Below are 25,465 nucleotides of genomic sequence, written 5' to 3'. Positions count from 1 at the left end.
TCCCAAAGCCTACGGCACCAACGGCGACCCCTGCTGGCCGGGAGAGCAAGAGTTTATAGCACCTGGTATTCCCAGGCGGTCTCCCATCCAAGTACTAACCAGGCCCGACCCTGCTTAGCTTCCAAGATCAGACGAGATCGGGCGTGTTCAGGGTGGTGTGGCCGTAAGCGAAAGCCCTGGCGCCTGACTCGCTACTTGAAGCTGTGTGTGGCGGGGGCTCCGTGCCCCCCGAGCGGGACTGAAGGATCGTTCGTGTGCAACTCTTTGGAAAGGAGCTGCTTTCCAAATCGCATTGCGTGCCTGGATGTTGGCGAATGCGCTCCCTTGTGTTGGCTCGTCCCGCACTGGAGGAGGACAAAGAATCTGCACGGAGGAGCACCAGGCAAGTCTTCAGTGCACAGCACTCTGGAAACATTTCGGGGCTGTCGCGTGTTTATTTCAGCACGTAAAGCGCACCGGTCCAACACTTCGGCCGGGCGCGCGGCGCCTCCGCCCTCTTGCTGCCCCTGCAGCTGCTTCACTTTTCCCTTTAGTTGCCATCGATTTTTTTGTAGTGCTATACATATACGATTGAGGTATCTTAGAGTTCTCCTTCGAAGACCCAGCACTCTCTTTTCTTTTCCCAGTGTTACTCATATCGGACTTTTTAAACCTAAAAAAAAATCGTTTTTTTTTTCTTTCAATTATAACTGAAGTTTAAACAACTAGTGTTAAGTCCTTATTTTTCTGTAGTCAAAAAAAGCAAAAATTAACATTCAGGTCATGAAAAACTCAAAAAAACTCCCCAACCACTAAACTTTACCTCCCACCTGAGCGCCATCTTGAACGCCCCTACCACCAGAGAATGCTCACGATTTCGGAAGCTGTCTCCGGGACGTGCTGATTCCACACATCCTGAATAAATCATGATATTGTTAGTTGCTGTAGCTAGACGTTCAAATGAGTTTCATGGCCAGATGGACTGTTTCCTCCAGCGGTATAGTATTGCAGTGAGACAGCACGATGCCTGCAAGACTATGTCACGCTAAACGCCACAGATTGTGTTTGTCCGTTCGTGTCAGTCGTCCCGCAGCCACGGGAAGTGGGACACAAACATGCTGCAATGCTTTCAAGACGTTAGGATTTGTTTGTGCAACATCCAAGAGGAGTACTTGTGGCTTGAATGTGAACTGTACGTGCCCGCCCCCTTTCCTCTGTAGTGCATGAGTTCCTCCCGGCATGCCCTTCGTCATTGTTCTGTCATCTTGTATTTAAAGGGTTGTATTTCTGCTGCTGAAAATAAGCAACGGTTTTCTCACAACGCCCTTTGTTCCCAACGGAGCCCTTGTCTGTCATGAAATTCTTCAAAACCTCAAGCTAGAAGAAGAAGAAGACGACAAATATGAAGCGTTATAGCAACGACATGCCATGACACGATCGATAACGATTTCCATAGGATCCCCGCGGTTGCCTGGCAACCGTCAGCTTTGCGCAGTGGCAGTATCGTAGCCTGTGAGGGTTAGCCGAGGCGTGATTATTGCTAGTTGAAAACTTTTCCCAATACCCCGCTTCCGCCGGTTTGCAATACAATCGGCGAAAGCAATTTTTGACAGTCTCGTCAGAGACTGAGCAAGGTGTTTAAAGACAGATTTGGTCACGGTGATATCATGGTAGAAAGAAACGAACTTGTTACGTGTCAACAGAAACGCTCTTTAGCTCTTTCAGCTTTATGCAGAGAACAGCGTCTGTCGAGATTACTTTTGTGTCAGCGCGAAACGCCGTGTGCTTGTCAGTATGATTTCATATTGCTCGTAGCGGCGCCTGGCTTTTGTCTGTCAAACGTTAGGTTGCGCTTCTTCATGCTGCATCGTCGGCATGAGTGGAGCATTTTAAACGTCTGTACTTACTGCGCCCCATAAGAAATCGTTTGTCCCCATTCAAAAGAGATTGTGCGATGTCCTGCAGCGTTCGCAAAGCAAACCTTTGACAGTTTGAAAAGAGGAATTTATTCTGCTTCCTGTGCGTGCAGTAGTTACAAAGTTGAACGTCTTTACACGATCTGCTGCAGTTTTCAGTGGGTGGGCTTTGTCAAATGGCTTGGAAAAACGCACTGTGTTTCTGCTCGGGAAACATCATGAGCAGTGTCCTGCATGTTTTCTGTGTATAGCTGTCTTTTAACGCATACAGAATTCATTCGAAATCATTGATTTCTCCAATTAACAAGGGTCTCTTTTTGAACCTGCCAGAAGCATTCTTTCAATGTAACAGATTTACTCCGGGGAAGGGCAGTATGACATTGAGAGTAGCTCAAGCTTTCAGCACCTTTATCTGACTGCATGTATGCAGACACTGCTCAGAATCCCCTGTAAGATTCTCCTTCAATTCCGTTTTGCAGTGCTTTAGCTCTTTCAAAAGGCTTCGCTTTGCTAGTCACAATCCAAGGCTCATGACAGCATTTGAAAACATTCGTAACTGCGTTGGCCGGGAATCGAACCTGGGTTAACTGCTTTGAAGGCATCTATGCGCAACACTGGCTCGCTCCAGAATAAATCTCACGTCGAGGGCATATTTTTTTCCATTTTACCGTGAGTCGGGCTCAGCTGCACAGAGGAGAGAGCAGAGCAATGAGGTCACGGGGACAGGGGAGTCACACGCTGGCGGTTTGAATACGCGGAAGATCACTGAGGGATCCACAGTATATGGACTCTCCGTGCGCCATCAGTCCGCACTCCGGACTCTGAATCCTGCCATCCGAGTTAAGATCTCGGCGGAACCTGAGGCGCAGTTCCTTCTTAAAACGTATTCTGGTGAGCATTTCTAGAATCGTACTTGTATAGATGCAGCCTTTAATGTGTTGCTAGGTTAAAATTGATGACTTCTTGTATTTCAGTAGGCAACTGCCCTCTTGATTTCGGATTTAATTTCTTTATTACAGGGGCGCTTTTATGAAGACAGAGTCATGTTCAGGTACTTTGCTTGATGGAGGAAGCTCATTTCGGACTCTGTGATCTGCTCACCTGGAAAGGTCTGCTATACTACTACAAGAGAGAAGTAGAGTCTGGAAGAAGGGACAATTTTATGATGCTTTGGAAGATAATGTTTTTTTTTTCTTATACTGAAAATGAAAGGTAGTTGTTTCTATATGGACTCAGTCTTTGGAATTTGTATATATATATTTCAGTGATCCCTCAGCCATTCCTTCTGTATTGTAATTCAATTTCTCTTTTAAAATTCCTTCCCCACTTCTAGGACCTGCAGTTGCTGAACTCCACAATGGCTTCTATTGGAAAGTCTGTGACTGAGACCAAGTGTTCACTTTTTTATGAAACCATTATTTATTTAGGAGCAATGAGCAATTCTTATATAAATGCAATAAAATCATTATGCTCAAACTATGAGAGAGAAAATTAAGGATAATTTAAGAAATCAGTCTTAGCTTGTTTCTATACACAGATGGTATTATTTATTTTCAAAGGAAACCCGCGCGGATTCCCCTGGTGTGCAAGATGTACCTGAATACTCTTGATCAGCTTCCTGCTCACTTGAAGAGGGCGTGTATGAAGCACGCCACGGCAGAAAAGATCAGGATGGCCTCTCAACAGGCGAGGGAGGACATGATGAATCACCTGAAGAAGGGGGTCATCGTGGATTACCACAGAATAGAGATCGTGTCTGGTGAGGCAAACAGGATAGTGGTTGTAAGACTGCTAGAGTCCTTGGGCCTTTTTGTACATGGGAAGCCTGAAGACACATTGGCAAGGTGAGATATTTTTAATCTGTAAGGCTTCTGTAGTTTCTTTTTGAAATCATTGTTACAACATATTATGTAAAAGCATGTTGAAAAGAATCTACCTGCATTCCAGCGGCCCTGAGCAAGAGGCCGCAGTCCAGGAGGAAGAGATGCCAGAGGCTGCTCTAGAAACTGAAACAGAAGCGGATAAGGAAGGGGAAGATGTGAGCTCTGAAGAACTCTATCAGCAGTAAGACTTTTTATTTTTCAGATGTATCTATTTTTTACTAAAATTCTAATTTGTCTTATAGGTATAAAATGTTTAAACCGGTGTTTTATATCCTTACAGGCCCTGAGTAGTTAAAAAGTATCAGCAGGCCGGAAGAGAGTGGCCCAAGCTGGACTCTATAGAAAGCACTCCCTGGATGCTCCTCTCCTGATTGGATTCAAACAGTACCTTACCAAGGATCTGGGAGTGGCAAATTATTCTCAGGAGGTATTTATTTTTTAAAGGCATTTAAAATTAAGCAATGGTATCTTCATTGTAAATGTTTTTATTTCTTAGCTTAAAATTCACCCATGTGAAATGATGTCAGCCATAAACATCATGACTCTATATTTCCTACCTGAATCTATTCTACTTAAATTATTACATTATACACAATTTGAGTTCATTTTAAAAAGTAAAAGGTAATGAAAGGAATGCATTTTCATAAGAAAGATAATACCGATATGCATGTGATAATCTTCCTTATATCATGTAGTGCATCATTTGGACACTTTGTGGGCTTCAAATACAAAGAAAATCATGTTCTATGGTACAAGATAAATACAAAACTTAAGCTTCTTTATAAAGCATAAGCAATCATTTATTACATTGCTTCTTGAATTAAATCTTTTGACAAGAGGTAAGACTTCTGTTACATTTAAACCCATGTTTAGCTGTGTTTTTTAGATTTAACTGAACCAATTTCTGTGTGTGATAATGTCCTTGAATTCTGACAACATCACACTAAATTACATGATATAAAACAGCTAATGTTTCTAGAGATAAAGTTTCTGAGATGCTTCTAATTACTTTTTATTACCAGGGACAGTTTAATTCACCTTGTACAGTACTGTAAGACCAAGATGCTTTTTTTAAAAGTTATTTAACATTTTATAGAACTTTGTCTACTATGGCAACATGATGTGCTTGGTGAAACTTGGAAAAATACTGCTTGGCCACTTATCTTAAGATAAAGATAGGATAAAGGTTTATCTTTTGCACCTACCTGACCCCCAGGGAAGGCCAATGCTTTCTAAGTTGATGGTTCCCTACAGTAGACTGTACTTTAATTTCAAAGGTAATGTATATTGACCCAAATCAGTTTTGGAATCCAATCTACTGACGAGATGGAGCACATCCTTTTTTCAGGATTTTAGCATCATACGTTTGGTATATTTAGTCCCTAATGCTGAAAGAAATGATCATAGAACATTTGGACACTTTGTGGGCTTGAAATACAAAGCAAATCATGTACTATGGTACAAGATAAATACAAAACTTAAGCTTTTATTTTAATTAGATTTGTTTATAAAGCATAAGCAATCATTTATTACATTAATATATGTGAAAATAACATTTTAGCATCATACGTTTAGTATATTTAGTCCCTAATGCTGAAAGAAATGATCATAGAACATGACATCTAACCTTACCTGCGGTGTTTTTAATCCCTATTGCTCAATGCACGGTGAAAGCATTCCATACATGTGTCTGACAATGAGGAATGGGCCCCTGAGACAGTCATTTGCCTGTTTCACAAATGATCGTATTTTACTAGAGATTCTGTTTGGGATTCAGATGTGCATTCGGACAGCAATCCCTTTCAAGAAATGATACGTTCTGGATGAGGTCAAAGGTGCTGGAACACTGTATCTAGGATGTGTTTGCAGAGACTGTGTGTCTCCTGCTTCAATGCAGTGATAAACAGATGTGCTCCTTTAATTTATTGGTACATGCCCAGGGCAGTAAGCAGTCTGAGGATTTATTTCCAGATGGCATAGAGCAGTGAAGCAGTGAAGTAGTGCAAAACACTGGATCATTATATTATTAGAATCTATTCTACTTAAATTATTACATTATACTCAATTTGAGTTCATTTTAAAAAGTAAAAGGTAATGAAAGGAATGCATTTTCATAAGAAAGATAATACCGATATGCATGTGATAATCTTCCTTATATCATGTAGTGCGTCATTTGGACACTTTGTGGGCTTGAAATACAAAGAAAATCATGTTCTATGGTACAAGATAAATACAAAACTTAAGCTTTTATTTTAATTAGATTTGTTTATAAAGCATAAGCAATCATTTATTACATTAATATATGTGGAAATAACATTTTAGCATCATATGTTTAGTATATTTAGTCCCTAATGCCGAAAGAAATGATCATTTGTTTAACATGCACGGGTCTGTCTCAAAGGATGCAGTACTCCTGAAGGGTCTCAAACCCTACATTTCGGATGCCTAGCTGTATCCCTCACATGTGGCACCTCAGAATGACTTCTAACCTTACCTGTGGTGTATTCAGTCCCTATTGCTCAATGCACGGTGTACATACTGCACACATGTGTCTTGAGAATGAGGAATGGGCCCCTGAGACAGTCATTTGCCTGTTTCACAAACAGGGACCTGGACCTAGACCTGGCCCGTACAGGGCTCAAACCCACGACCTTGGCGTTATTAGCACCACGCTCTAACCAACTGAGCTAACCGGCCTCACGACAGTGCTCCTCTCTGTGCTGCAAAAAATCAAACTCAGGGAATTTCTTTTGTCTTCCTTTGAATAGAAAGCCGTGTAATTCAGTGTACGGGCTTTCTCGTGCAGTTTCATGGTTCTTGTAACCCAAATCCTACACTGGCCTAAAGTGCCCCCCCATTTCACAGCATTTTTCAGCTGATTTAAAATGTACCTAAAGGAGAAGCATTATTGAAGACCATCAATTACCAAGAGCTTTTGTCAAAGGTTTTGGTGGTCATTTTGAATGACCACAGAGCGCTGTGACCTCGGTTTTACATCTCATCCAAAAGACAGCGCCCTTTTACAACACAGCATCTCCGTCACTATACTGGGGCATTGGGACCCGCACAGACCTCAGGGTGAGCACCCCCCCGCCGGCACCATTAACACCGCTTCCAGCTGGAAGCTTTGTTTTTCCCTGTAGCTCATCCTCATCCAGGTACTGACCTGGCTCACACCTGCTTAGCTTCAGTGGGTATTCAGTTGCGAGTTGCAAGGGGATGCAAGTGATGGAGCCGCTCGCTGCAAAAGTCACTGCATTGGCCGGGAATCTAACCCGAGCCTCCTGCGTGGCAAGCGAGAATTCTACCACTGAACCACCAATGCTCAGTGCCTGGGCCTTCAAAAAAGACGCTTTTTTGGTGCTCTGTGCAAAACGCGTCGACATCTGCTTCCAGCTGCAAAATGTCATTTGCGGACGCTGAAGAACTTATTTCCAAGGCAGCGGGTACAAGCGATTGGGCGTTTTAAAACCACCAGGAACAGCAAAGAGGCACGCTTCTTTGCTTGTGCCGAAACACACCGACTGAAGGCGGACAACGTAGTCGGCAGGATTGGAACCTGTGCGGGGAGACCCCAATGGATTTCTAGTCCATCGCCTTAACCACTCAGCCACGACTACAGCAAGCCCCACCGCCGCTGCGTTCTTGCTACAATCTTACCTGGATCGCGAGGCGCCGGCGGAAGCCTATTTCAAAGTCGTTCTCCGTTTCAAAAAAACATTTCCAAAATACAAGCCTTGCAGACAGACACGCCTCAGAGGACTTAAGGGTGGCTTCATGTCGGAATGATAAAGTCTCCCCGTCCGGACATGAAAATGCCACTTTGTTACACACAAAAAAAGAATCAACAACAGAGAAATGCCCACAAGCATTTGAAAAGCCGCACCACGTCGCACTTGAAATAGCTCTTACATTAGTGGTAGACACAGGAATCGCCTTTTTATTTACGCTCTTACCAACGCGATGGAAAGCAAAACAAAGCAAAGCAGAGCAAAACAAAACGAACAAACGAAAACCCTCACGTCCCGCACTTGCATATAACGCTGTTACGTGCCCAAGCGGTATTGTACGTCATCCTAGCACTGCACCCCGGGTCATACGGTATATGGGAACGAGCACACGCCACGAATCGTCTCGAATCACTCCCTACAGCTGTAAGGCGCCTTGAAGCGTGCACCCCCAACATTCTTCTTTGCGCATCTGTGAAAGGTAAACTCTTGAGCAAACTCTGAACCAGCTCTAAGGAAACTAATCCGATTAGACGTTACTTTGACTCATCCTTTAAGGGACCCTTGTTAATTGGAGAAATCAATGATTTCGAATGAATTCTGTATGCGTTAAAAGACAGCTATACACAGAAAACATGCAGGACACTGCTCATGATGTTTCCCGAGCCGAAACACAGTGCGTTTTTCCAAGCCATTTGACAAAGCCCGCCCACTGAAAACTGCAGCAGATCGTGTAAAGGCGTTCAACTTTGTAACTACTGCACGCACAGGAAGCAGAATAAATTCCTCTTTTCAAACTGTCAAAGGTTTGCTGCAGGACATCGCACAATCTCTTTTGAACGGGGACAAACGATTTCTTATGGGGCGCAGTAAGTACAGACGTTTATAAAGCTCCACTCATGCCGACGATGCAGCATGAAGAAGCGCAACCTAACGTTTGACAGACAAAAGCCGGGCGCCGCTACGAGCAATATGAAATCAAACTGACAGCACACGGCGTTTCGCGCTGACTAAAAAGTGATCTCGACAGACGATGTTCTCTGCATAACGCTGAAAGAGCTAAAGAGCGTTTCTGTTGAGACGTAACCCATTGGGCAAAAGACGTATAATATACGTCTATTAAACGCATATCTTAGACGTCTAAATGTGGTCTACAATTCGTCTAGAATGAAATTCTAATATACGTCTAAAGTTAAACGTCAATTATACGTCTATATTTAGACGTTCATTATACATAAATGGTTGGAGTTCTATTATACGGATAAATTTAGAGGACTATTATACATATATGGTTGGAGTTCCGGATAACTTTAGAGGTCTATTATACGTATATGGTTAGAGGTCTATTATACGGATAACATTAGAGGTCTATTATACGTATATGGGTAGAGGTCTATTATACATCAAAGATAGATTTTATAGGTGTAGAAACAAGTAAAACAAGCCAATGATTAGGTTTAGAAATGTATTCTGAAAATACACATTCACACCTGAAACATATGTATTTCAAATTATACATTGTATACAATCAATCAACAATCAACATATGGGCAATAATCATAAAAACACAACTAGTCTTAAACTTCAGCTACAAATTCTGGTAACATGGCAATATACAGTATAGTAATGACAAACACAAAACTAATTACATTAACACACTAACTCAAAACCACATTTTGATTCAAATATACATTTTAAAATGTACAACTTCTATATTTCCAAGAAAAAAATATTACATAAAATATAAAATATTGCAATGGAAGTTAAGACGATTTTTGTCCACTATTTGCAAACCCTGTCTAATTGTCCTAACAGTTAGAACCAAAAACCTATTATTTTCAGAGTCCAGATCTCCTGGCCCCCTGCCTTGCATATGCATTCTTCAAGTAACACATTGCGTGCTCCTTTATTTCTTTTTCTGTTGATGTAGGGTGGGACTTCAGCACCGCAGCTAGGAGAAAATTATATAATATTACTTCCCAAATAAATGATGATTAATATCTTCTTTAGTATAATCTAAAAAATGAACGGTTTACTAAGCTCAAAGCTGAAATAAATGTATAAAATTTGGCTTGCATCATAGCAGTTGAGCAATAAAGTCTGTCCTAATTAAAGAGTACCCAAAGTTTGAAAGTACAACATAGAATAAGAATAAGAGAAACGGCAAAACGATTTTGTGTCATCTTCCCCATTCACACTATTTTATGTGCCATTTTTTTGCTTATTCACATACTATTTTAATCAAAATAATATTAAGAAAGATCTGTATGTATTCAGATAGTATTATTATTGTTCATACTTACTCGTCAAAAGAGGATTGCTGAGATATTTTCGGATATACTTTTACGTTTGAAAAACGTGTCCAAAATGGTGACCAACGAATACTAGCAATGCATTGTGGTATATAACCGGAAAATATGCTGGGTTCGATATTTTCTCAACGTATGCGTTTATTAATGTTGTCGATATTATGGTTGAAATTTAACATTGATAATACATCGCTGCTATGAGCTGATGTGCAATTTTAACGCATGCAATAAGTAAGGATCGGTCACTGTTGTATGGTATTATATATAATGACATTATGGAATAGGATGGGGACAGGCCTGGCATCACGGGGGGAGGGGGGAATGTCGCCCCTTCAGTTTTGGGCAAAAAGTTTTACCTAACTTAATTTGCACCCTAAAAAAATAGTTGTACTTTGTCAATGGTCAGACAACACTAAATGACACGAACAGTCACTCAGTCTGTTTGATAGGCAGGAGGGCTATCCGTCCAGGAACTGCACATATTATTGAGTGTCAACATTACGATCCTGTTTGCTCAGGTGGACCGATTCCTTGCAGTAGTTTATCATTATACTTAAAATCGTTATATAACTAGGACTAGTTATAGCAGTCTGTGCTTTCTGTTGGTTTTACAACATTTTTTTCTTAACGATTCAGAACGTCCATGTAGCTCCAAAAATGAACGCTTATGGTACTTTTCGCTCCAGGCAATACAAACCTTGAGAGTGACGAAAAATGTGAAACTGAACTTCATCGCAAATACCAGATTGCTAGTCGTTATCTTCTATCATGAAGCACTAATCAACGGCATAGCTGCGAGATTTCATTTGGGTAGCTGCACCGTACAGCTCCGTTTCAACTGAAATATCACTCCCCCCTCAGAATTTCAGACGCCCCCCTACAGATTTTTCCTCGGGCACCGCGCACTGATGGGGGACTTTTGTCAAGAAAATAAAAATAGAAACTCTATAGGCACTCAAACATTTTACTGTTTTTTTTCAGGCAGGTGGCAAGACCCCCTCAGCAAAACCCTTGTATGCCAAGCTGTGGGCATTGATTGTGTGCCGCAACTAGGAGTATACGGCACTCTGCACAGTGTACGAAGTAAATTATTTTCGCAGTAATTAATTTATTATATTTACTATATTTATTATACACGTGTAAATTAATTGCTGCGAAAATAATTTACTTCGTACACTGTGCAGAGTGCCGTATACTCCTAGTTGCGGCACACACGATACATACAGTAAAAAGCCTCAGGCACTGTGTTAGATGTGTTTTCGACGTTATATATGCGTTTGTTAATGTCGTCAATTTTACGGTTGCAATTCGACGTTGATTATACTTCGAGGCGACGTATATATACGTATAGCCGTAATTTCACCGTAAATATACGTATATTCGACGAATCAATGCCCACTGGGAACAAGCTCGCTTCTTTCTACCATGATGTCACCATGACCAAATCTGTCTTTAAACACCTTGCTCAGTCTCTAACGAGACTGTCAAAAATTGCTTTTGCCGATTGTATTGCAAACCGGCGGAAGCGGGGTATTGGGAAAAGTTTTCAACTAGCAATAATCCCGCCTCGGCTAAACCTCACAGGCTACGATACTGCCACTGCGCAAAGCTGACGGTTGCCAGGCAACCGCGGGGATCCTATGGAAATCGTTATCAATCGTCTCATGGCATGTCGTTGCTGTAACGCTTCATATTTGTCGTCTTCTTCTAGCTTGAGGTTTTGAAGAATTTCATGACAGACAAGGGCTCCGTTGGGAACAAAGAAACCCGTTGATTCTTTTCAGCAGCAGAAATACAACCCTTTAAATACAAGATGACAGAACAATGACGAAGGGCATGCCGGGAGGAACTCATGCACTACAGAGGAAAGGGGGCGGGCACGTACAGTTCACATTCAAGCCACAAGTACTCTTCTCGGATGTTGCACAAACAAATCCTAATGTCTTGAAAGCATTGCGGCATGTTTGTGTCCCACTTCCCGTGGCTGCAGGATGACTGACATGAACGGACAAACACAATCTGTGGCGTTTAGCGTGACATAGTCTTGCAGGCATCGTGCTGTCTCACTGCAATACTATACCGCTGGAGGAAACAGTCCATCTGGCCATGAAACTCATTTGAACGTCTAGCTACAGCAACTAACAATATCATGATTTATTCAGGATGTGTGGAATCAGCACGTCCCGGAGACAGCTTCCGAAATCGTGAGCATTCTCTGGTGGTAGGGGCGTTCAAGATGGCGCTCAGGTGGGAGGTAAAGTTTAGTGGTTGAGGATTTTTTTTGAGTTTTTCATGACCTGAATGTTAATTTTTGCTTTTTTTGACTACAGAAAAATAAGGACTTAACACTACTTGTTTAAACTTCAGTTATAATTGAAAGAAAAAAAAACGTTTTTTTTTAGGTTTAAGAATTTCGATATGAGTAACACTGGGAAAAGAAAAGAGAGTGCTGGGTCTTCGAAGGAGAAGTCTAAGAAACCTCAATCGTATATGTATAGCACTACAAGAAAATTGATGGCAACTAAAGGGAAAAGTGAAGCAGCTGGAGGGGACGTGGAAAGAGTGCTGGAGATGCGCTCGTACGCGAGCGTTCGCAGCCCAAGTGAGACTCAGCTGCCAGAGGAAGAGCCGGAGTCCCTGCCCAGCACACCTGTGAAAACCCCGGCAGCCAAGAGAGGAAGGGGCGACCTGACGCTGGAGGAGCTCCAGACCAACATCTTCAACATGATGGCACAGAGCATGGGTGAGCTGAAGGAAATGATTTGATCTAATACAGTCGCAATCGAAAGTCTTAAAAAGTCCATGGACTGTGTGTTTAAAGAGGTTGAAGACTTAAAGAGTGAAGTAAAAGTTCTTAAACAAGTAAATACCAAACAAGAAAAGCATATTAAAGAACTTGAATTGAAAGTGAACGATGTAGATAGATACCGTCGATGATGGAATTTAAAATTATTTGGAGTTAAAGAGGAACGTGATAAGGACCTTGTTGCAACAGTGAAGGGTATCTGTAAAAGGACCCTGCCGGACCAGGAGGACGTAATATCGGCCATTGACTTTGTTCACAGGCTCGGGAGAGCGAACATGTCTGGGCAAGTGCGCCCCAGATCGATTATAATACAGTTCACCAAGAGGACGGCGAGGGACATGCTGTGGCGAGCGGCGAGGGAGAATGAGTATTTGAATGGGAACAAACTGAGGTTTGCAGAGGACCTGTCTGCCGCGGACAGGAGTACCAGGAACCAGCTGTGGCCCCAGGTTGAAGCTGCCAGAAGAGAGGGGAGGAGAGCCTACTTTGTGGGAGCGAGGGCCTTTGTGGATGGGAAGGAGATTTGCTCCCAGTGACTGCTCAGTTAATGATTATGTTTGGTTATATTTGTTATACCAGTATATACTAGTGTTTCTTTAGTGTTAGTTTGGAATGGTGTAGTTAAGTGTTAAGGACTGTTATAGTTCTGGTTGTTGTAACAGAAGAAATAAGGTTCTTGATCCCGAGATGAAGTAAAACAGATGAGTTTATTGCATGCAAGGAACAATAAAGCCGAAGTCTTGTTTCCCGCAAGAAACAACAAAACCGAAGTATTGTTCCACGTACTGTTACAAACTTTTGGGTTATATAGTGTTTTCTTCTCCGTTTCTGACGTCACTCGGTCTGATGGTAAAGAGGGGGGTTCATGGTATTTGGCCAGTTTACGATGTTCTGGGCAAATGGTCAGTTTAACATTACACCCAGGGGGGTTCCTAGCTTGCATCTGCAATCCTTATCAGTTAACCCCCTTTCCTGCCATAAACCCCAGCTTGTGACTTAGAAGTCTAAACCCCCTACAGAAAGGATTAAATTCAAACCCCCGTCTTCACATCTTTCTTCATTCCCCCCTTATAAAATATGGCATACGTCAGTGTAGCCTATTTTTATAAATACAATGTCAGGGCAGATCTTTCCTTTCTTGGCGAACAGGTATGTATTGCCATGTCATTGTACGTTCCACGGTTATAGCAAGATGTGATACATTTTTTTGTGAATGTGATGATTACAATTATACATATAAACAATACTACTCCTACGGATAAACACTATAAAAAGGTTCCACCCCAGGCCCCAAACACAGACTTTACCCATACTGAAATTTCTGTCCCTCATTGTAAATGTGTTGGGCCAGATCTGAGATGTGCTCAGAATTTTCAGGAATATATGTGCAGCATTCAGTGCCAATTACTGCACAAGTTCCTCCTTGGGCCGCCAGTACATAATCTAAAGCTAGTCGGTTCTGCATGGCCACTGTTCTGAGGGCTACCATTTCATCATTAACAGCCTTCAGACTAGATGAGGTAGAATTTGCTAATTCTTCTAAAGTCGAGGCCATTTGAATTAACTCTCGACTCAGAAAGTTCATGCCGGCTTGTGGAAATATTATACCTAAATAATATTCCCAATCAGCCAATTTTCTTTGTGGTCTGTGGTTAGGTCCGAAGGGGCTGTGGATTTGAACACGGATATGAGGAACCACATATCCTAAATAACATGAGCCAGACCACTGGGCTGGCAACCATGGGTAGGCTCGTTTTCCACAAATGAAATATGTTCCGTTTGGCGCTCCCCATGCCTCTGAAAATAAGAAACTTATACCGAATTGTGGGGTGTGCCGATCCCATCCTGGAATTTGGAAGGTAGAGGTGGATATATTTGCAGCGATGGTAAGGTTGCAACGACTCCATCCAACCAAGTGCAGACCATTAGTGTGCTGAAAACATATGTTTCCCTCACGTTCCTTATTTAGAGTCAGGTATGGTGGTGTATGGCTTCTGTTATATTTAGGAGCGTAAGAGCCTCTGAAACTCGTGGGCTCTAAGCCTCGCTCCTGTAGATATTGTAATGTTGTGCAGGTTAAAGTCGTGTTATGGCAACCCCCATAGTTTGTCATATTAAAATTTCCTAAATTATCCCTCCAAATGATCATGCCTATGACTTCCTCGCGACGCCAAGGAATGGCTCCCATAGGAAGTCCTCCCTGTACATATTTGGGTAATGCGGCACACACCCAGCAGGCACTTTGGTTGGTTTTCTTAGCTAGGATAGGAGAGGCCTAAAAAGGAATTAATTCCATGTTCTCCTTTGTGGGAGAGATGATCATTAATTCCTGCGGAACATAGTCCTACAGCAACAATTATTGTTATAAACAGAAATGATTTCATTCTGAGTCTGTAAATGGGGATGAGGCTCGTCGGCAGTGTGGCGCGTGGATCCAGCGATCTTTTCCTTCCACTCGAACCGCAGACTCGGTTGTCAACAGGATCTGGTAGGGTCCGTCCCACCTGGGCTGGAGAACCTGTGAAGGAAATTTCCTGATCCACACCCACTCTCCTGGGATGAGGTCGTGCCCTCCTTCAGGTGGTGGTCCCCACGCCTCCAGGACCTGCTCGCGGGCTCCTTGTGTGGCCTCTGTCAGCAACTTGCAATAATACAAAGGAATGGTTGATCCATCTGAGGAAACCCCAGTCTCAGCACCTGTAAGAGAACTTGATTCAAATTATTAAAGGCGGCTTTTGCTGCGGGAACCAAGGCAATCTTGTCCTTGTACTGCACTCCCCCCTTAAGCAGATCTGTTAAGAGTTGTGCTCACCCTGTAAAAAACATTGCACCCAGGCCCTGTTAAAATTTCACAATGCTAGACACAAAAGGGCCTTATCATAACTGCTTCTATTAGACACTCTAAAGCTGAAGCAACTCAGACTTGTGGGTTTCCTCGTCAGGGGAAGCACTCAGAATACCATCAACATACTGAGTGATCACAGCCAGTTGAAGCCACGTGATACCCTGTTCTGCATAGTCATTCTTTGTAATGCATAATATTCCAACCCAATAGATCTGGAATAAAACCACCCATTAAAATCTGGTACTCGGCAAGTAAAACTTGCTGTCCCAATACTCCTGTGGCCTCCTGCCATCTTCCCATATACATTGCTCTATAGTACACTGTTGAACAGAGGAGTGAAACAAGCAGGACAGTAGTGCTCCAGTATCCCCTAACAGAGAAACCAACACTCCATTAACAGTACATTTTTATCCACTGGACTGGGACAGACTTAGGGAGGCTACAAGGGATTTACAGGATCTAATCGTTAGGTAAACAGATTTTCTCACAAGACGTTATTCTCCCCAGTCTCGATTCTAAACCTACACCGTTTCAGCATGTCTGGTTTCGAGACATTCGAATAAAACCAAATTGTTTCCATTATTGCAACTAATTGTATAAATTACAATTTATAATAATTTATAATAATACAAAAACTGTTTAACTACTTTTACGTCCACCTGCACTGTACTTATACGTTTCAGACGCTCTTATATTTTCCAATCTCCTTAAGTTGATTTTCGTCAAGTCTCTTTAGTTACGTCTCTAGCCAGTCCCGCTGGCTAAACACACTCACACCGTCATTTAGTATACCAAAACTCACAGTTACACACATACATGCCGGCACACAAATTCATAAAACACACATACACATCGAGAATATATTTTTCTCTTCGTAATACAATGTGCTGTATTCTTGTTTTACTTCTACATGAATCCTTTTAATTCCTGAAGCGCACTCCAGGTTCGCTGCATTTCTAATTTCGGGTGCGGTACTTTAGCCCACCGGTCAATATCTTACGGTTTTGGATTTGATCGTATGGGGGAAATCAGGGAAGGTAGGTGCGATTGCAGACCCCCTCGACGGGGTGCGAGACAGTGTTAGAGTGGCACTGTCATCAACGGCGCCAGCCCCTGCTACATCAAGTCCTTTCCCACTTCGAGTGAGAGTACAGATCTGCGGGCGCCCTCCCTCTAACAGGGGAGACCCTGATCCGTCTTTATCACACTCATACCAAGTGTTATCCCAATCAGACCCCCCTTCTCCATATGGCCACTGAGGGAATTGATCCCAATTATTTTCGTTTCCTGCCTGTTTGTTCCCCTGTGGGAGAGCAGGATATAACTTAGTCGCTGGCTGCAGCACATTAACCAGTGCAGCGTGACCAGGAGTTAATTCCTTCTTTAGTTTCTCATTCTCCTGTACTGCCTCTTTTAGCTTTTTTTCTATACTCTTTCGTAGCGATTAAAATATCTTTTCTTCCGGGTTTTTGTTTTCCCCGTAAACACACTTTTAAGTCACATCCCAATTTCTTTTTTTTTTTTCTCATGTATCTGCCACCACTGGTGCCGGCCGTGCACCAGGGTGGGAGCTACATGCTTGTGCTTTTGCCAATCAATACTCATATATGCTTTCTTTACAGGCGTCTTCGCCCCCAAATTCCCTCTGACAAACTCAGCTTTTTCCATATTTTTCTCCTTCTTTTCCGTCAACTTACACTTTTCCGATATTTAAACGGACCCTTCCACCACTTTCTCAAACCATCAGTTAGCGCACATGTTCGGTCTCTTTAAGATTTACTTTTGTCGTGTGTGAGGTAACAGCTCATTCAGTAGGGGGATGTTTTCACTTGGAAAAACCTGTGCATTACTGCACTCATTCAGCCAAGGGCGTCTGTTACCTCCAGATCTAAATGCCTCTCCGAGACTTTAGAGAGGACTTACACCGCACTGTTCACAGGTAAGAAACGAGACCTCGAAAACCCCCTTTCTTGATCAGTAATTCACCATCCCCAGAACGCCAGCATCGCTGCTTTTGCCCCGGGGTGGACTTACGCACTGAGCTCAATCAGGGCGATTCTCGGGTCTCAACGTCCTTTAAATCCTGCTACTTAATGCTTTGCTCTTTATTATGAGGTGTGTTTATGTTAGTGTCGTGCGTGTGTATATGTATTTCACAAACAAGGAAAACACCAAAAACATACATACATATATCTCTTCTACTCCTGTTTCCTTTAAAACAAAAAAAAAAACCACGCCACGCCAGAAACCACGCCACTCCAATCTGTGCACGATCAAGGCGTAGCTAATCTCAGGACCCCGGGCGTAATTAAAGCCCACACCAATCCTGGATTATACGTGCATTTAATGCACCACTCAGCTCCAGAACCCCGGGCGCAATTAAGGCCCACACCGATCCCGAGCCACAGAACTCCGGGTGCAATTAAGACCCAAACCAGTTCTGACCTTCAGAACTCCGGGTGCAATTAAGACCCACACCAGTCCTGAACTACGTGCATTTAATGCACCACTTGCTCTAGAACCCCGGGCGCAATTAAGGCCCACACCGATTCTGAGCCTCAGAACTCCGGGTGCAATTAAGACCCAAACCAGTTCTGACCTTCAGAACTCCGGGTGCAATTAAGACCCACACCAGTCCTGAACTACGTGCATTTAATGCACCACTTGCTCTAGAACCCCGGGCGCAATTAAGGCCCACACCGATTCTGAGCCTCAGAACTCCGGGTGCAATTAAGACCCAAACCAGTTCTGACCTTCAGAACTCCGGGTGCAATTAAGACCCACACCAGTCCTGAACTTCACGGTAAGGGTCCAAAACCCGTTAAAAACTCCACGCGCAATTAAGGCATACACCAGCTTCGAACGCCTGTACACAATACCGCGGAACCCCTGCCAGACCAAATTCTGGGCTTACAGCAACCAACCCATTACATACACCGGTGCCTTCCCCGGGCCAGAGGAATTCAGAAACTCACGTTTACTCCGTCATCTCGGGCGATTCTCGCAGGGAGCAGAGATTTCCCAATCGGTCAGAGAGAGTCGGGACTTTTAAATAAAAGAGGAGTCCTTACCTCTTAGTTATGTGCGCGCTGACCGTCTCTCCTGCCGATGGGAAGTTCTGCGCCTTCTGGAGCATCCGCCGACTACGCCAAATTTGTTGTAACAGAAGAAATAAGGTTCTTGATCCCGAGATGAAGTAAAACAGATGAGTTTATTGCATGCAAGGAACAATAAAGCCGAAGTCTTGTTTCCCGCAAGAAACAACAAAACCGAAGTATTGTTCCACGTACTGTTACAAACTTTTGGGTTATATAGTGTTTTCTTCTCCGTTTCTGACGTCACTCGGTCTGATGGTAAAGAGGGGGGTTCATGGTATTTGGCCAGTTTACGATGTTCTGGGCAAATGGTCAGTTTAACATTACACCCAGGGGGGTTCCTAGCTTGCATCTGCAATCCTTATCAGTTAACCCCCTTTCCTGCCATAAACCCCAGCTTGTGACTTAGAAGTCTAAACCCCCTACAGAAAGGATTAAATTCAAACCCCCGTCTTCACATCTTTCTTCATGGTTCTTTGAAAAACTCAATAGTTTAGACAGTCTTAGAGTTAGTTATTTGCTTTTGTGTATGTCTTTTTCATGAATGCCAGAGGTACTCGAAATGTTGTTAAAAGAAAAACTGTGTGCTGAGTTTTATTTTTTACAGGAAACGCATGCATGTTGAAACTAAAGTTTATAAATAATTGAGAAATATTAAAGCAAGGAAAATATGATACGTGTAAAATATACAATTTGATCACATAATTACTTAATTACCTCTGGTAGTTAAATGCTTTTTTCTGCTGCGTTTTTTTTCTCTTGTACATGACTCTGATCCTCTTGTTGTATTTGCATTTGTAAATTCTATGTTTAATAAAAAAAAATTAAAAAAAGCATTCTCTGGTGGTGTCCTGCAGGCTTCCTGTGGGTGTGCGTTGGTGGTATAGTGGTGAGCATAGCTGCCTTCCAAGCAGTTGACCCGGGTTCGATTCCCGGCCAATGCAGTGGCGAATGTTTTCAAATGCTGTCATGAGCCTTGGATTGTGACTAGCAAAGCAAAGCCTTTTGAAAGAGCTAAAGCACTGAAAAACGGAATTGAGGGAGAATCTTACAGGGGATTCTGAGCGGTGTCTGCATACACGCAGTCCGATACGGGTGCTGAAAGCTTGAGCTACTCTCAATGTCGTGCTGGCTTTCCCCGGAGTAAATCTGTTACATTGAAAGAATGCTTCTCGCAGGTTCAAAAAGGGACCCTTGTTAATTGGAGAAATCAATGATTTCGAATGAATTCTGTATGCGTTAAAAGACAGCTATACACAGAAAACATGCAGGACACTGCTCATGATGTTTCCCGAGCCGAAACACAGTGCGTTTTTTCAAGCCATCTGACAAAGCCCGCCCACTGAAAACTGCAGCAGATCGTGTAAAGACGTTCAACTTTGTAACTACTGCACGCACAGGAAGCAGAATAAATTCCTCTTTTCAAACTGTCAAAGGTTTGCTTTACGAACGCCGCAGGACATCGCACAATCTCTTTTGAACAGGGACAAACGATTTCTTATGGGGCGCAGTAAGTACTGTTACTGTCACTGCTCGATACCGACGTTGGCCTACTATACCATGTTCAGCCACTGCTAGAAAATGTACGGCTCTAGCACCGGAGCAAACAACAGGAGGGCCGATGTCGAACAGGCACACGTGTCAGAGATGGAGAGCGATGAGAATGGGATTCGAACCCATGCCTGCAGAGCACAATGGATTAGCAGTCCATCACCTTAACCACTCAGCCACCTTGTCGACGAAACTGGGCTGTCCGGACATGGGTTGGCGCGCTCCAGATGATCTTTTTCTTTTTTTCCCCACATACTCGAGGGTCATTTTCCTGTTCCACATGTGATTTCAACATTTTCCTTGGGAGATGTCAAGCCAGCAAGCCACTGCTGTGGTTCAGTGGCCAGTGTGGAGTTCAGTGGCCCTGTTTACACAGAAAGCACATTGAGCTCCTTGGACATGAAAAGTTCCAGATAAAAGCCATTTGTCATCCTTTCTCTTGGTGTCGATGTTGCTATTGTATGTAAAGGTGGCAACTTGCTCAGCGAGCAGGCGGAGCACACACCGAATGCAGATGTGTCTGAGTGGTGTGTCCAAGTGGCTGCAAAAGGACAACACTCCTGGGGCCCCGTGGCTTAGTTGGTTAAAGCGCCTGTCTAGTAAACAGGAGATCCCCGCCTACGGCTAGACTTAATTAAATGCAAGTATTCATTTCCTGTCTTTAACGCGACTTGTTTTTCTTAAAATGGATGCAACTTGCAAAACATGAAATACAAGCCTTGCTAATCAGCGCTAGCAGCTGGCAAAAAAAAGGAGTCAGCTATATTTTTTTCTTTAACCTTAACCCTGCTAACGGAGAAGAGTTAAACGACCGAGTCTATGCAGCTTAAACGGTGCGCAAGTCGGGTTCTTAGCTGAAAGGGTGGTAAATCACGCTCACCCCAGTCCTTAATCTTTTAAAGAGGATACAAAATTGAACCTAGTCGCCACATCACATACATCCTGTTAAATGATAAAAAGGTAACATCTATCCTCGCTCCAGAGTAAATCTCACGTTGAGGGCATCTTTTTTTTCACTTTACCGTGAGTCGGGCTCGGCTGCACAGAGGAGAGAGCAGAGCAATGAGGTCACAGGGACAGGGGAGTCACACGCTGGCGGTTTGAATACGCGGAAGATCACTGAGGGATCCACAGTATGTGGACCCTCCGTTCGCCATCAGTCCACACTCCGGACTCTGAATCCTGCCATCCGATTTAAGATCTCGGCGGAACCTGTGGCGCAGTTCCTTCTTAAAACGTAATCTGGTGAGCATTTCTAGAATCGCACTTGTATAGATGCAGCCTTTAATGTGTTGCTAGGTTAAAATTGATGACTTCTTGTATTTCAGTAGGCAACTGCCCTCTTGATTTTGGATTTAATTTCTTTATTACAGGGGCGCTTTTATGAAGACAGAGTCATGTTCAGGTACTTTGCTTGATGGAGGAAGCTCATTTCGGACTCTGTGATCTGCTCACCTGGAAAGGTCTGCTGTACTACTACAAGAGAGAAGTAGGGTCTGGAAGAAGGGACAATTTTATGATGCTTTGGAAGATAGTTTTTTTTTTCTTATACTGAAAATGAAAAGTAGTTGTTTCTATATGGACTCAGTCTTTGGAATTTGTATATTTATACATTTCAGTGAACCCTCAGCCATTCCTTCTGTATTGTAATTCAATTTCTCTTTTAAAATTCCTTCCCCACTTCTTGGACCTGCAGTTGCTGAACTCCACAATGGCTTCTATTGGAAAGTCTGTGACTGAGACCATTATTTATTAAGGAGCAATGAGCAATTCTTATATAAATGCAATAAAATCATTATGCTCAAACTATGAGAGAGAATTTTAAGGATAATTTAAGAAATCAGTCTTAGCTTGTTTCTATACACAGATGGTATTATTTATTTTCAAAGGAAACCCGCGAGGATTCCCCTGGTGTGCAAGATGTGCCTGAATACTTTTGATCAGCTTCCTGCTCACTTCAAGAGGGCGTGTATGAAGCACGCCACGGCAGAAGAGATCAGGTGGCCTCTCAACAGGCGAGGGAGGACATGATGAATCACCTGAAGAACGGGGTCATCATGGATTACCACAGAATAGAGATCAAAGGACACTTTGTGGGCTTGAAATACAAAGAAAATCATGTTCTATGGGACAAGATAAATACAAAACTTAAGCTTTTATTTTAATTAGATTTATTTATAAAGCATAAGCAATCATTTATTACATTAATATATGTGAAAATAACATTTTAGCATCATACGTTTAGTATATTTAGTCCCTAATGCTGAAAGAAATGATCATAGAACATGACATCTAACCTTACCTGCTGACCAGGAGACCCTGGAGACCAGGGTTCGATTCCCTGACGGGGAGTAGCTTTTCTTTTACCTCCTTAGAGAAAGGACTGCCTTTCACTTCTCTGTTTTCTAACACAACGTCGTGCACCTTTTCATTGCTCTCGCTTTCAGAGCCTCCGCACGGCACACGACTCGACATCAGGAAGCACATTGAAGTGAAAGCAGGGAGCGCTGCGACATGCACTGTGCAGATCCCGCCACACTAAGAGGTGAGTGGGTCTGTTCGATGCACAAAAAACGCTTTGATAAGCGTCAAAGGCAAATCATTCTGAGTTGGTCGTTTGTGTTTTCCGTTCAGACGCGAAATGCTGAAATGATCTCTCGGCTCCTCGGTTGTCATTTCTGCTCCGTAAAGGAATCACAGCACGAGTCGGCTTCCAGCACGGTGGGTCGGGACACGATGCCGGGGGTCGGAGAGAGAGATGTCTTCCTCGTTAGTATAGGACCTGTCACGTGGACCTGTCACCTGTCCCCACCTGTCACGCGGGAGACCGGGGTACATCAGGACGCGCATTGAAGTGAAAGCAGGATGCGCTGCGACATGCACTGTGCAGATCCCGCCACACTAAGAGGTGAGTGGGTCTGTTCGATCACAGCGCTAGGCGAATCCCCAATCCCCTTTTGTGCGTGGCGACAGAAGAAGTCTGGTCTGTTTCCGCCCGGTTTCGATCCGGGGACCTTTCGCGTGTGAGGCGAACGTGATAAACACTACACTACGGAAACTGTGGTCAGATGTGCCCAGCGGCCCAGCGCTGAGCTTCGCCAATGCGATTCAGCTGCTTCCAGTGCCTTTATTGGGGTGCGCTGATGGACCGTGCTCTCTCTCCAGAGACCAGCACGCCTGTCATGGACGGAGCAGGAAAGACGGCGCCACATTCTACAGCCCTCTCCACGCAATCGACGAAATCGGGCTACTGAAGTGGAGAAAATCGCCTCTCCAGAAAGTGCAAATATCATCTTGGAGAGTATAAATCCTATTGCCGAAGGTCAGCCCTGTCTACCAGAGTGACCCTCCCACCTCCTGCAGCGATGGTCAGCTCGTCTCACACGCGAGAAGTTTCGGCTGGAAACAAGCGCCCCCTCTTCTCGCACGATTTGCACGTTGAGTAGTTTTAATGCGGCTCCTTCGTACACAGTGCTGATCTTTTGGAAAGCAGGAGGCAAAATTGACACGTTCCCATACCGGGAGTCGAACACGGGCCGTCTGGGTGAAAACCAGGAATCCTAACCGCTAGACCATATGGGAGTGCGCAACCCTGCTGTTCCGGGCATCATGCAAGCAAACTACATAAATATGAGAAAACACGCAAGAGAGTTGTCACTCAGAGTGTCGAAGGGTCGATGTATACTGGGGCTCAGTTGAAATGCAACGTCAGGACTTTCCCGAATTATGTCACACGAAGAGAGCACAGCCTTTTCCGCCCTGCCCCGTGTGTATCGGTAACTCGCCGTGATCCTATAGTGGTCAGTACTTTGCGTTGTGGCCGCAACAACCCCGGTTCGAATCCGGGTCACAGCAGAATAGGGGCGTCTGCTTTTACTACTTGCACGAGTGAAAGCAAAAAAAAGCCAATTGATGTGAACGAACGGCGCTTTACAGAGGAGTACTGCCTGACTGGATCGTTGATGAACGACAGGGACCACTCCGACCTCTTCTCGGGTTTCTTCAATGACTTACTAAGGATCTTCTTCACATTCGCCCATGCAGGGGAAGCCAGTTACACCAAAGCAAACGCAGGAAAGTGCAATTCAAGCAGAGACCAGGAGGGACTTGTTTACACCGAGAGTTGTTAGAGAATGGAACAATGCGCCCAGCCCTGTTGCTGGAGCCGATTCTTGATGAGATCTTGGGCTCACTAAGAAGCCCCCGCTGGATGCTAATCTTTCTGTTGTTCTTGCAGGTCCTGCGCTGCTTTTGAGCCGACAGAGCTCGTCCTGATCTGTCGGCACAGCCCAATTGCAAATGATCGGCTCCGCATACAGAAGGAACGTGCGTTTGGTACAAGAGTGCATGAAGGCACCGGAAATACATTGGGAACAAATGACCGGTCGCTCAATACCTCTGTGAAGTACAGGAGCGTGCAAAACGAGGCTGTTTCCGCCCGGTCTCGAACCAGGGACCTTTCACGTGTTATGCAAACGTGATAGCCGCTACACCACGGAAACCTGCAGGGACTGCTGCTGGTGTCTCGCTTGCGTTTCGGGCTGAGAAAGGGACACGTCACTTTAGGCAGGGGGCACTGGAGAGAGGAACAAAGGGCGCGATGAAACAAAACACCGAAACCCGGGATCGAGCCAGGGACCTTTAGAACATACTCTCACGAATCGTTAGAATACGTGCGTTTGATCATCAATTGCGTAACAACCACATTCGTTCGACTTGAGCCATCAAGCTCATAGTTTTCAAATCTTGAAAGCTGTCATTGAGCACATCATAGTGTGCAGTACGCCCCGTAACTTGCGCACTTCAACAGAAAGAAGAGCAGACAGCTCCATAAATATGCGAGGCGCAGAGAGTGCAAGGCGAGCCGCACACGTTTCGGTGGCTGAGAGAGGGCAGTTTTTGCTTCTGCATTTCCCAAGTAAGGACGCATGACAACAAGCGATCGCGGTGCTCATTTACGACATAGTGGTGATGAGTTTTCAGTACGTGTTCTTTTGAACGAGCAATGAGGTTGCTGCCTTGGACAGCTGACTGCACGCTCTCATTGTGCCACGTGATGAGTATTCACCAGGCTCGTTCAGTCATTAGTCACATTCCATCGTTTGCCATAAGCAGATGCTGCAAGGTGATGTGGATATCAGTTCCCAGTCTTGTGGACGAGGACAAAAAGAACACACAAGGGCTCATCCGCGAGTTGAACCCAGGACCTCCCATACCCTAAGCGAGAATCATACCCCTAAACCAATGAGCCATGGCAGCACTTTCCATTTTATTCTGTCAGCGAGCTTGAGGACGGGGGAGAGGCGTCATTTGCTCGTCCAGTCAGACCTTCATCAATAAGTCAAGAAAGCCG

The 25,465-nt window shown here is 43.9% G+C and overlaps 5 non-coding genes across 5 annotated transcripts; 2 read left to right on the top strand and 3 right to left on the bottom strand.

Moving 5' to 3' along the window:
* Positions 1-50: 50 nt before the first annotated feature.
* Positions 51-169, bottom strand: LOC138234184 (5S ribosomal RNA). The gene has a single exon (XR_011187880.1). It is a non-coding gene; the product is annotated as a 5S ribosomal RNA (ribosomal RNA).
* A 1,293-nt stretch (positions 170-1,462) lies between these two features.
* LOC138234118 (U4 spliceosomal RNA) lies at positions 1,463-1,604 on the top strand. Its single transcript, XR_011187813.1, has one exon. It is a non-coding gene; the product is annotated as a U4 spliceosomal RNA (small nuclear RNA).
* A 9,680-nt stretch (positions 1,605-11,284) lies between these two features.
* LOC138234123 (U4 spliceosomal RNA) lies at positions 11,285-11,426 on the bottom strand. The gene has a single exon (XR_011187818.1). It is a non-coding gene; the product is annotated as a U4 spliceosomal RNA (small nuclear RNA).
* An 8,007-nt stretch (positions 11,427-19,433) lies between these two features.
* On the top strand, positions 19,434-19,505 carry trnag-ucc (transfer RNA glycine (anticodon UCC)). The gene has a single exon. It is a non-coding gene; the product is annotated as a tRNA-Gly (tRNA).
* Positions 19,506-23,622: 4,117 nt separating this feature from the next.
* Positions 23,623-23,694, bottom strand: trnae-uuc (transfer RNA glutamic acid (anticodon UUC)). The gene has a single exon. It is a non-coding gene; the product is annotated as a tRNA-Glu (tRNA).
* Positions 23,695-25,465: the final 1,771 nt, after the last annotated feature.

This window comes from Lepisosteus oculatus, unplaced genomic scaffold, assembly GCF_040954835.1.
Source record: "Lepisosteus oculatus isolate fLepOcu1 unplaced genomic scaffold, fLepOcu1.hap2 HAP2_SCAFFOLD_74, whole genome shotgun sequence".
NCBI classification, from domain to species: Eukaryota; Metazoa; Chordata; class Actinopteri; order Semionotiformes; family Lepisosteidae; genus Lepisosteus; species Lepisosteus oculatus.
Note: the sequence above shows the minus strand (reverse complement) of the source record. Positions and strands in the feature narration are given on the sequence as shown.